The sequence below is a fragment of the Malurus melanocephalus genome, unplaced genomic scaffold (assembly GCF_030028575.1).
Source record: "Malurus melanocephalus ecotype Western Australia unplaced genomic scaffold, MMel_1.1 scaffold_33, whole genome shotgun sequence".
Taxonomy (NCBI): Eukaryota; Metazoa; Chordata; class Aves; order Passeriformes; family Maluridae; genus Malurus; species Malurus melanocephalus.
Window position 1 is genome coordinate 2,792,873 of NW_026623265.1, and position 12,736 is coordinate 2,805,608.

The following is a 12,736-nucleotide window of genomic DNA, read 5'->3' on the forward strand; positions in this document are numbered from 1 at the left end:
TAATAAGTTTGAACAATGTCCATTGGGCTTAGTGTCTGAGCTTTAGTTTTTTAGTTATTTTTTCCCTTCTTTAGGAGTCCATTGATTTAGTGCCATTCTTCAGTGTTATTAAGGTCCCCTAAGAACAATACTTTCATAGTCTAATTTAAGTGCAAATATAAGTCGGCCATTGCTTAATCTTAAAATACTGAGCACGTAATGAGAGTAATAGATTATTCTGGCATCTCTAGGTCTATTGCACTCAGAATCAAACCAGCTGCACTGCTTCTGTGAGYAGCAGACAGATGAAGCACTTCCAGCAGGAAAGAACTCAAGAGGAAAAATGCAACTGACCACTGAGAGAAGTCTCAGATTCACCCTAAAGAGGGCTGTATCCTGAATTCTAGACAGACTGAAATAAGGTCCTTGTTAGAAGCCTGTTACACACAGCCTTGAGAAGAGTGCTGTGGTGCAGATCATTACCAGCTGAGGGCATTTACKAGACACTCAGCATAGGTGTGCCTGGGACTCCACAAACAAAAACAGACATGATTTGAAGCAGCAAGATCTGTCACAGTCCTAGCTAYAAAGTGACTATGCATTGGACATGTGTGAGCCTTTGGTCATCATCCACCAGACTAAACAAGTGCATGCTTTAGCTGGCATTCACATTAACTGCTGCATCTGTTCTCTAAGCCCCTGGAAAGAAATTGGCAGCTCTCCATGAAAATACAGCAAAGTCCATGTACTAAATTCTTGACACATAAGAAACATGATGCAAACCCCTATTATGGAAGTTATTTACGACAYGGGACATCTGGCAGTGCAGAGTAATCAACACATTCCTTTCAACCTAGTCTTGGGAACTCACAAAGCTGTACTTTCAGATGGCACTACAATCCTTTGAGACAGGATTTCTTCTTTGTTTCCCCCTTTGCCAAGGCCTTGCAGTGGTACTGCCCAAAATTTTGGGCTTACAAACTGTTGGACCAATATCTTCATACAGCTTGATATAATGTGTGTGTATGTTGCATTTCACATGYAGTATAAGAGAGAAGAGCTGGGGGAGATGCAGGGTGTAGGTCACAGGAGAGAGACACTGATTTCTGAGAGCATCTCAATGGGACAATCTCCTGTCAAGCTGAACCTGGCAGCAGCTGCTGGGTCACTTCTTCCCACACCTGAGATGCAGGTTACTCAGTTTCTCATAGCAAAATAGCCCAAATGATACTCACCTGGCTCAGCCTTGACCTAACAGCTGCACTTGAATTGCCACAAGGATGCACAGAGTGCACAATTTGTCCATCTCTGCTCCCTGCCCCACTCTGCTGCCTGAAATTCTGGGGAGGGATAAGAACGCACAGATCAACCTCTCTGCATCCCACCTCTCTTAACTTGCCCATATGCTGAGGACAAATAATTAAATGTACCATGTACCCCTGACTACTTCATGACAGACCATGGTCTAGACAATCCTGGTCTAGATAACCCTACAAAGGTAAAACCATGACAACTAACTTTCTGGATTTCACATAATTCATGATGGAAATTAGTACCAGAGAGGAGAAAAAGACACAATATTTATTTTGTGTTATGTGGGGRAAAAGTAAGCAAGAGATCACTCTTACAGCATGAGTAATTGAGTCCTAATTGCTTAATTACCTCATTAATTGTCACAATGTTTTTGGCTTTCAAACTGTAAACTCAAGCAGAAACATTAGCRAGTCAAAAAGACTAAGTAAATCGAGCCATTTTTACAAGACCTTATTGAAATGAGGTAGTTTCACTACTGCTTGGATTCTTACCATTCAAAAAATAGTTATTTTTCCTAGCCCCTCCTCTCAATATGTTTAGCTTAGAAAATTGCCACATACACTTGAAGGTAAAACAGAGCAAACCTGCAAAAATAGGAGAAAGTGCAGTTTGAGTTCTTTGAAGGCAGCTCACTGAAAAGTTACTCTAAATTGGAAAATAGATTGTCACTTAATGTTTCTTTGCCTCTTTCTGGCCCCAGATGTTTTTTATTCTCTCTTTAACTTCCTCAAATYGTTAAATCCATCTGATTAGTTTTATCTTCAGCAAAACGTGAAGAAAAAGCACTAGAATCAGAGAAAAAAAAATCATATGCATTAAAGCTCATGTGGGAGCTTTGCTCTACTTTTAGTAAAGCCAAGGAAGCAAAGAGGAGTCCTCTGGTCTCTTAGGGGATCCCTGCCTTYCTAGTGGCTGCAGCTGACTGAGCTGAAATGCACCCTAGGGGGATGTGCAGCCTTATCAGCAGCTGTGGAAGGATTATTAGAGATGTAAGGTCCTGTTACAGTATCATTCTGTATTCCTTTTTGGTGTTTATATAAATGTTTAAAAACAGAATGTGTGGAAGCACTACACCCTTCGTGTCATACAAATAAATGGACAGTGATCCAGAAAACAGTGGGGGAAAAAATGACGTTTTTATTGCTGGGCAACAGCACAATACTGATGTCCAGATGACAGTGTGAATGTCAGTGACAGAATCGCAAGACCAATASCTGAGTCAACACAAAAATGAAATTTCATTTTAAAAAGGAAGCACATACTATTCTTTTGCTGTCAGAACAAGTACATTCCACCTACTATCCTTATTTCATCCTGCTGAATAGCAAGTAGCACTACACAGAGAAATTACTGCTAGCCCATCTTTCTGTGTGCCTTTACTGAAGATTTCAGAAGATGGCCCAATATCCATTACCCAAACTGCCTTTCCTGGTAAGTGTCCATGTGTGTGACAATCTAGCCTCGAAATGTGCCAGGTATCTTGYGCAACTGTTATCTGAGGCTCTGTGAGGGAGTTTAAAGTGTGATGACAGAAATAGTGAGGGAGGGAAAAGAATGTGGGTGTCAAACTAGCAACCACTCTTTTTGCTCTTAGGAGAAAAAGAACTGCTTTTGTTATGATTTTGTGGTGCTTATCASAGCCAAAACGGTCATTGATACTCTCAAGCTGCTCTTGGTCCAAGTCCCAGTCTGGTGCTTGACTTYCATGATGCCAAATCCAAATTTCAACATTCAATCACAAACAAAAATCACACAAAAAGAGAAAAAGCCCAAAACAATCCCAGAGCCTCAGAAGTCCCATTTCTCATTATCACAGATGGAGTTTAAAGAAACGAAGCTATATTTTTTTAAATCAGTTTACTGTTCTGTTAATTTGCGATAATGCACATCACTGAATTGTGGCTTAAGCATCCTAGCCTCCCTACCTTTTCTGAACTGCAGTCTGATATATTCTTGTGGCTGAAACACTGGGAGAAATAGAATGGATTTCCAATTTCCTCTTCTCTTCCAAACATGAATACTGTCAGCTGCTTTTCACAAGGGCTGATGAGACAACTAGCAATCAGCCTTGCTATTTTCATCTCTGTGGGGCTTAACTCTTAAATGATGCAGCAGCGTCTCTGCTCTTCTTCTCAGCACAGCACTCAGAGAGTTACTGGTCCGAATGCTTTTTCCAAATGAGTAAACCCCCAAAAGAAAACATGCTATTGCTATTGTTTATGAGGACTGCTTGATCTGTGACTGTTGTGGGACTCAGCACCCTCTCACAGGTAAAGAAAATGAAACGCATTTGTTACTCCTGGGTACTGACTGGCAATTTGACCCCTGCACCCTTGAATGGTTTGATCTGATTGACCAAATCTGTGGAGGGCAATTGATTTAGACTCCTCTGACTGGGGAGTTCCAACTCCCTYTGCATTAACTGAGGTAATGTTTTCCTAAGAAATTTTCATTTGTGATAAGGTTTTTTTTTCTTTGGGTGAGTTATAAAATAAAAGAAATTAAGAGCAAGAAGCCCTTTTTAAATGCTAAATGAATTATTTCTGCAATAATCCTTCTGCCTACGCCAGATATTCTTGTCATTATAAAATCAAATAAATCAATCATGTTAAAATTATTTCCATCTCCTTGGTTTCAAATGTTCAACCCTCACAGAGACTCCCTGCAGATATCCCATTCAAACAGGATAGCAGGGAACTAGGTGACCATAATTGTCACACAAAAGGGTCAGAATCTACATTATTGCCTTGTCTCCTTTCCACAAAACTAAAGCCCATATCAGTGCACATCCCTTGTCATGGTGATATAAATCCCTGCAGAGTCCACTGTTGAATGACTTCTTGCCATGTTCTCAAGGCTGCCAGCTGGCCTGCTGTTGTGTCAAATTTCTAATACATTTAAGTATGAGGACAGCACAGCTCAGAGAATTCACTATTCAATAAATCACCATGACTTTTTCATTTTGTCAGTATGTGCATTTTTAATGACAATTATTATATGCTGGATTATATATTTTTTTAAAGAGGAGMATTTTGCTTGGAAAGTGTTTTTTTGCAAAACTATGTTTCTGTGTTCTCTTTTAGAAGCTCAGACACTGCTTATGTAGAGGAATTTCAAAATGCTACAAAACCCAAAATAGTGGTAAGTGGCAGGTAAATAATTTGTTATTTGATTCTGGTAAGTTCTGTACTTTGGATTTCCAGAGCTGGTCAAATATGGAAGACTGCAAATGTCACTTCCTCTTTTTGYAGAATTCTTTTCTGACAGCACTGGAAAAGCCAGCATAGATACCCCTGTATGCATGCAAGAGTCATACAACTGCTCTTCTTCACTGGCAGAATGGATGGAAACTCAGAGCTCAGCATAAGGCCAACCCAAAAAGGACCAGTGTGGCAAGTGAAATAATTTCATAGGAAAAAAAAAAAACCCAAACAAACAAACAAACAAACAAACAAAAAAGTGTTGCCACTTGCTGTGATCACAGGTGGCAGGATCAGGCTCAGAGTTACTTATGAACAGCACTGTAGCTGATGCTCAGCTGCCTTCTTCTGGGAGTAGATTTAGAAAAAAAATCTCACCATCCTGATGTGAAGAAAAAAACACAATTACCTTATTGTGAAGGAGGACGGCCTATTCTCTGGCAATAAGGAACATTACCAAAGACMTTCAATGCTTGTGTAATACATGTCTTAAACAGATGTCATGTAAGGAAAATTGAGACTGTCCAATACTCACAAGTCAGCGATTTGCAAAGTGACTTTCCTCCTTAGGTGCATGCATTGTCAGTCAATCCCAACAGTCAGCAAGGTCAGCTAAACGGTGCTGATCATTATTGCTAATGAGTATTTTTGCAAACATGAGAAACAAATGGCCATTTTTGCACTTACTCATTTAGTTAATTTCCTAGAATTCCACAACTGCTGTGTGTGCAAGGAAAGGGTGGGAGAGCTGTCCTCAGTTGCCAACCCTGAATTTTTAAAAGGTGTAGTTTCACTTTTACCTGTGTTACAGCAATGCTAGGAGAATAATCCCATGGCTACAAAACAGCCTGWATCTCACTGCTGAAAAGAGCAGGTTGAAAGGTTCTCTACTGTTATTGTGTAACCTAAGGCCTGCTGAGAACAGGCTGACCTCCTCAAAACCAGAAGAATAAAGTTCACTAAATTTTCTCAGCTGAAAGGAAAACAGGTAATAACATACAATCATAGAATGGCTTTGGTTGGAATTAAAAGTAATTTAATTCCAACACCCTGCCATGGGCAGGGACACCTTTCGCTCSATCGGATTGCTCAAAGCCCTGTCCAGCCTGGCCTAGAACAATTCCAGTGAGAGAGAATTCCCAGGTTCTCTGGGAATTTGTTTCAGTGTCTCACCACTTCCACAACAAATAATTTCTTCCTAACAYCTTATCTAAACCTAACCTTTTTCAGTTTAAAACCATTCCTCCTTGTYCTATCACGATATGTAAAAAATTCCTCTAMATTTTCTTGTAGGCCTCCTTTAGGTAATGAAAGGTGCTACAAGACCTGAGGTCTTTTCTTCTCCAGGTTTAATAACCACCCCTCTCTTCACAGGAGAGGTGTTTCAGCCCTCTGATCATATTGGTGGCCTCCTCTGAACTTGCTCCAGCAGATCCAAACCCTTCTAACATTGGGTATGCRGGGTTGGACACAACACTCCAGGTGGGGTCTCAGGAAAGCAGAATAGAGTTGAAGAGTCGCCTCCTTTGATATAGGCCTCAGTGTAGGACAGTAGTTTGGCTCCAGCATGAATGGATGGAGATGGGCAGGAGCCATCACTTTCCCAAGCTCCCTGCCTATTTGAACCAGCACTACAAGGTACTGTGGGATTCCTACTGTTTCCTTTTCMCAGAAACTGTGTTGGGGTCAAATGTACCCCAAATTCCAGCCTTTGGATTTCTCCAGCTTTCTCACCTCCATACATCAGTCTTGAATAAAATGAGCCAAAACCAGGGGAATATCAGTTCTGCACATTGGAAGCACAAAAAGAAAACCACTGAAGCTCCTACTGGGAAAGTTTTAGAAAGTAAAAGTAAATAGAAGACTGCTGCCTTGACAAGCTCACACACACACAAGAGGATGTACAAGAAGAATGTTTGGTGCCTGGCTGTGCAGATTTCAGACTGAGAATTCACAGTGCTACTATGGCACTGTGGGCTGTAAACCCCCCATGGACTATAGACTGAAGAGCATGTCAGACCTGGGGCTGGTTATCTCTGCAGAGGACCAGCATGACTGAGGAAAAGGTTGGTATGATTTATTAGTTAACCCTGCTCCTTTTGAGACAGCTCTGTGTACCCATTACTGTTTCAACTGTAATAACCTACAGGAGGTGCTGTTTCCTAAGAGAAATTGAAAGATGAAGTTTAAAAATGATTCCCAAGTCCACCTCCTCCTGGTGATTCGTCACATTTCTTGGTAAAATTWCTGTTCTTGTCAGGTTCTGCTTCATAACATTAAATACAATGTTTTTCGCTTCCCATTCATGATTTCTGARGACTCACAGTCACGGTAGCACATTAGTTATTATATTTTACACAAAATAAAAAATGTTGGTAAGGGCTTGAAATTTTTATTTAGTCGATCAGGGGTTCTTTTTAATGAACAACACTCTGTAAAGAAGCTAATTCATTGTGTTTCAAATTATTATCATTTACTTCTATGTGAATGTTCAAAGCTTTTGCACTATTCATTTAAAAATGTAGATTATAACCTTGTGGACCATGATGGATTGTRTTTTGCAAATATGTATTTACAAAGGTTTTAATTATCATATGTGATGCATATATTTGCATGCAATTTGCATAATGCAATTTCATTACCTATCATGCAGGGAATATTTTGAGGAGTTTTTACTGCGAGGATTCTTGATACATTTGGCATTTTTAAATGTGGTTGCTGCTTTTATGCAGCAATTGTTTTACCATTCTCAAGGTTTTACTATTCTCAAGGGTGCTGAGAGTGCTGCATATCTTGGAAAATCAGCAACCACACAAATATTCTCTAAGGCAAAGACTGATTTTTCTAAAGAGTTACACATGCTTTCACCACAGACTGACAAGTGGATTAAATCCTTGCTCTGCATGTTTGAAATTCATAACACGAGGCATCATGAAAGCACAATATCTTTTCCAAATGGAAACGTGTGTGGAGTATCTAATTTTAAACAAACACACACAAATAGGAAAATCTTTAACCTTATCACTGTGCCTCATCTGAGGTGCTCCTGATGAGGAGAACATAGAAACACAGAATCACAAAATAAGCTGAATTGGAAGGCATCCATAAGGATCATCGAAGCCCAGCTCCTGGCCCAGCACGGGACAAGGGTCACACCATGTGCCCGAGAGCATTGTCTGAAAGCTTCTTGAACTCTGCCAGGCTGATGCTGTGACCACTTMCYCAGGGAGCCTGTTCTGGTGTCCAACCACCTTCTGGGTGAAAWATCTTTTTCTAATATCCAACCTAAACCTCCCCAGATACAACTTCAGCTATATGAAGTCAAGTCCAAGATGTTTTACATATTATTAATACACCTAAATCTGAAAACAGAGAGGATTAGCTTTACATCTCTGTACCAGTTCCAGGTTTTGGTTTTCTTTTTTTTTTTTGGTTTTTTTCTTTGAACTAGGTGCAGGAAGATTCCACTGAAGAATGAATATGGATAGTAAGGATATGGGCATTCCTGCTACGAAGAGCCAACTGTAATCCCTTTTCAGGAAGGATAATTTGGAAGAAATACCCCTGCTAAGACTTCTAACCGGTCTGAAAGTTGGAGGCTGAGGTTTTTCTGTGCAACCATGTAAAGGTATGAAGGGGAAGGGAATCCTCCCCTATCCCTGTTCCAGCCAATGACAGGATCTGAAGGACTGGAAAGAGACATAACAATGATGGGGAAACCGTTTGGAAATAATGGAAAGGCRCATATGTACATACAGGAAAGAGGTCAGGTAAACACAAATCCCTCTCTGCTCTATGCCACTCCAGCAGATCTGGCTGGATGCTTGGTTATGAATTTGTTGTATGTAAGAAAAGATTAATCCATAGATGTCTTTCCTAACCACAGACAAAAAAGTGGAAGCATRCTTTCTTTCCTCTCTCCTTGTTTTGTTTGTTGAGGTCCTGCTGAAGAATTGGAAAATAGAGAAACATCTTTTAGARAAACATTCCCATTTCCACATAAACTGTGCTGAGTTCAAATATAGCATGGATTGCAGCTTTTAGATTTCTCCAAGGTTTTTCCTTACTTTCACATGAAAATCCAAAATKTCCCGTCAGGGTTTATATTCTTAGGTGATTTCCTCAAGTCAACCCTTTCTGTAACCATCTCATATTACAAGAGTCAATAGTAATACACAGCATTGGCAGGCCTTTTCTCAATATTAATCAAATTTCAAAGATGAAGACCTAAAGAGGACATCCTACATGGACATCCTACATCTTGCATTAGCTTGCCATTATTRGTTTGCAAAAAAACTGTTTTTCATATCCCAAAAAGGCTTCTGGAATGTTTTTTTCCATTCCTGCTTGAAAACTGAACCTTAACACGCAAATTTGTTTGGGAACTGCTTTTTGCTTTGATAGCTTTAATGAAGTTGTGTCTGCAGAGGAACTGGCAACTCTAAGAAGCCACTATCCACTCCACACCAACACATATTAACATGGGCTTTGAAAATCAGATTGAATGCAACAAAGAACAAAAGATGAAGTATGACAAACCCATGATAAAATCACAAAACTCATTAAGATACTAATCAAAGTTATCATATATTAGAATAATATTTCCTTAAACAACTGTTTCTACTAAAACTATTTTAAATTTGTCCTTATCTGCCATTCTTTCTTTTTCACTGTCTGTGGATAATTGAACATTCAGATTACTATGAATGTTTATGAATAATATCGTTTTCACTCAAATATTTATAAATAATTCATTTCMTATAAGATATTGATATAGAAAATATTAAATTCATATTATGCTAGTCAGTCCCTGAAGCACCTAACCATTCCGGTGAGAGAATCAAGTAATACTYTAAGGCTTTCACAGAATAAATAAAATCATTAAACATCAGTTACCTACTAGCACAGCATTGTATTTGGTCAACAAAGAAAAGCCCATGAACTGCTTGCAAACCAAGAAACCAATGAATAATTTGAATAATGAATTCACCTGAAAATTAGCCAATCTTTTAATGAACAATTGCTGAACATTAAACAGATGTAATGCCTTCAATGTTTTTTTATAATCCACTTTGCTCAGACAATTGTATTATACTTGACCTGAAGCATCTGTTAGCATTTAAAAATATATAAAAGTATTATTGATTTACCCTTCTGCAATTATTGATGTCYTAAAGTTGTAAGCATTTACTCCTGTAGTTATACACATAAGAAACAAGAATTGTAGCACAGTCTTATGCTTGTCTAAACCAAATTTAATTCAATACCACCTGGCTAACCTCTACACCGTAAGTTTCTGCTGTAGCAAGTAGAGCTAGGACTAYGACAGTAGTGGCCTTTTAGACATTTAGATCTCAGGTATATAGTCCATATTAAAAGCAAATATGTCAGGAATATAACTGGAAGTTATCAGATATCTTGCTCAGAGGAACCACTGAAGTGCGCCATCTTGTTTAAATTGACGTATTGAAGACTATATAATGAGTTTATCATTCAGATTGTTCAAGCCTTGTTCCTTCCAGGTGTCATGCTGACATCACTGAAAAAGCTATGATGGCATATACTCACTGACATAAGGAAAAGTTTCACACAAGCTCCTGTTAGCACGCAGAACAATGTTATAACATTGCATTCCAGAGTAACCTCATTTTTGCAGCACCTAGGGCATGGAATATCCATAGGAAAATGTATATTTAAATACTGAGTTTACACGCAGCAATACATGCCTACCTTTCTGAGGACCTAGGGACTGGAAAAAGCAGCTATTGAAGCCCTTTTTCTATTAAAAAAATTAATAAAATGCAGACTAATCCAAGTGTAAACATAAATGAAGGTTTCCTAAAAGTGATAGGTTTCATGTTAAGTTATGCTAACCAGAAATGTATACTGAAGATTTAATGAAAAAAGAGACAAAACACACTTATCAGTTACAAACATTAATAAAAATTGTGAAGTGAACCGATGTACATCTAGAAAGAATTGGATGATTTGCCAAAATCTTGCTCACATTAGATATATTCTTATAGGTACTTGAAACATGCTTAACATTGCAGGAGTAAAATAGTTCCATGTACTTTTTTTTACAGTCAAGCCAACCTGAAGTTAAGAAAACATAGATTGAGTAAACTACTGAGATTTCATTGGACTGACTAAGAATACAAAAATGCATCAAAGACAAACTGAGAAGGCSTCCACTCATCAAAGTGTCTAATTTACCAAATCACCAAATTGATGYACAATATAATCAGATTAATTTCAAAATGGAAAAAACAGATATTTATTCCTTGTTAATTATGTACTGGAGAATGAGAAGGCATCTTTTTTTCCTTCTAAATCCCAAGTTGTACTTGAATTGGAAGATTCCTCCCAGGCAACATGTATGGAAATCTTTTCTGATATTAGACATTTTCTTGATGGAAACTTGTCTTAATGATTATCTGTCCCAAAAAAAGATGGAGGCTTTGCTTCTGATGTAGAAGATATGCTTGTAGCCTTTATTTATGCAGTCATGGAATAATTTAGGTTGGATGAGATCCCTGGAAGTCTTATAGCTCAGGAAGATATATGGTTCATGCAATCTCCCTATAAGTAATTTGTCTCTCCTGTTGTTTTCTTTGGATCRTTAGAGAAAGTGTGAGTCATGTGACTAGGCAGACAACAAATCTGCTGCTATAAATAAGGTTYTACACTTTTATTTAGGAAGGCAAAACTCCTTTTATATTTCATTAATCTATTGACCCCAATGCAATCAGTGTTCCTAGGATCAAATTCTATTAATTAGTGCTGATGTTATAACTTACTAATGGAAAACTGAAGCAAGCTTTTTAAAAATAGCACYTGATTTTGTCCAGCTTTTGAACAAAAGCACAGCTGTGAAAGGTTCTCTAACTTGACTTTCCTCCTACATGAACAGTGAGAGAGAACTCTTTCCTTTTCCTTTTGTGAATCCAGCCAGAGAAGAAGAATGTRCATGGACAAACAGAAAATGCACACTTGTCAATTGCTTCATGCAAAGAATATGCAAARAAAATCTGAAAGGCAATGTGCAGAAATTTCCCTGAAGTAAAAATGCTGCATTTATGGACAGGGAAGGGTGGAAGAGTAAAACCCAAATGGAATCAACTAAAGCCTGCTGTCAGGATGCTGCATGGGCTAGCTGCTCCTTGAGGRCTGGTGAGCCAGGAGTTGGGGAGGACCCAGAGCAAAGCGGGACAGGGCCTTGCCAGCCAGGGCTGGGTTCAGTTGTGCCCAGACCAGGAGAGTCAGGGTCGTCCAGGTGCCATGGCCAGGGTGGAGATCACCCAGCCAAGGGTGGAGATCGCTGGGCTAAGTGGCTATCAAAGAGCTGATTGATATCACAACAGAAGTKTCCCTTCTGTTTTCGGATTGCTGAATGATTTTTTAAATGTGTTGAACAGATGCAGGAAACATTGCTTTCTTAATGTTTCTGTCTCATGAATACAATTGCTATTGTCACCACAAATATGTAACATGTGCCAGCAGAAGAGAGAATGACCTTCGTAACAACAAACTGGATCACTGACATTTCCTAAAGACAAGAAAGCAATGGAAATTCCAAACCACAGAGATGACATGTCCGCAGTGTTTTTATTTCCTTTTACTCTATGGCCGAATGATATGCAAAAGGTTAAGAATCAATCTCAAAGAAACCACTCAAAAAATCTCCTCTACCTTTATCTAAAAGCTCTGCAAATGCATTTCTTAATCCATGTTTATACATGCAAAATATAAAAAAAAATAAACCCCAGTTACTGCGGGGGAAGTATCCAAAATAAAAAAAAATTCTTTATTACATTCATCCGATGAAATACCAACAAAACTTACAGAATTCGAGGTTAAGTCACATGCATGTCAAAACAAAACAAAACAAAACAAAACAACCACACAGAACAACAATAATAACAAAAACCCAAACAGAACAATGTGGGAGAAGGAAGGGGGGGAGGAAAATAGCCTTTTCAATAAAAATACTCTTGTGGGACAAATGTAAAAACAGTAGTCTGAAATATTGAATGTTTGAATACAAGGACTGTTCTTCACAAAGAGGTAGAAAGCATGAAGGAAGAAAAATTGATGGAGGGGAGAGAGCCAGATAAAGATCTCTAAAGATTTTCTGTATTATTTTGTGTGAGGTGTAACTGAAGGAAGACTGCACAGTTGGTACTACCTCAGGAGAAACMTGGGATGTGATTAAAAGCCAAACAAGCAGAGTGCTTTCAGCT

The 12,736-nt window shown here is 38.6% G+C and overlaps 1 protein-coding gene across 3 annotated transcripts in view; it reads right to left on the reverse strand.

The window, feature by feature from the left end:
* Positions 1-12,736, reverse strand: part of GRM1 (glutamate metabotropic receptor 1) — a 176,562-nt gene that overhangs the window by 66,887 nt on the left and 96,939 nt on the right. The gene's annotated exons all lie outside the window — the stretch shown is intronic.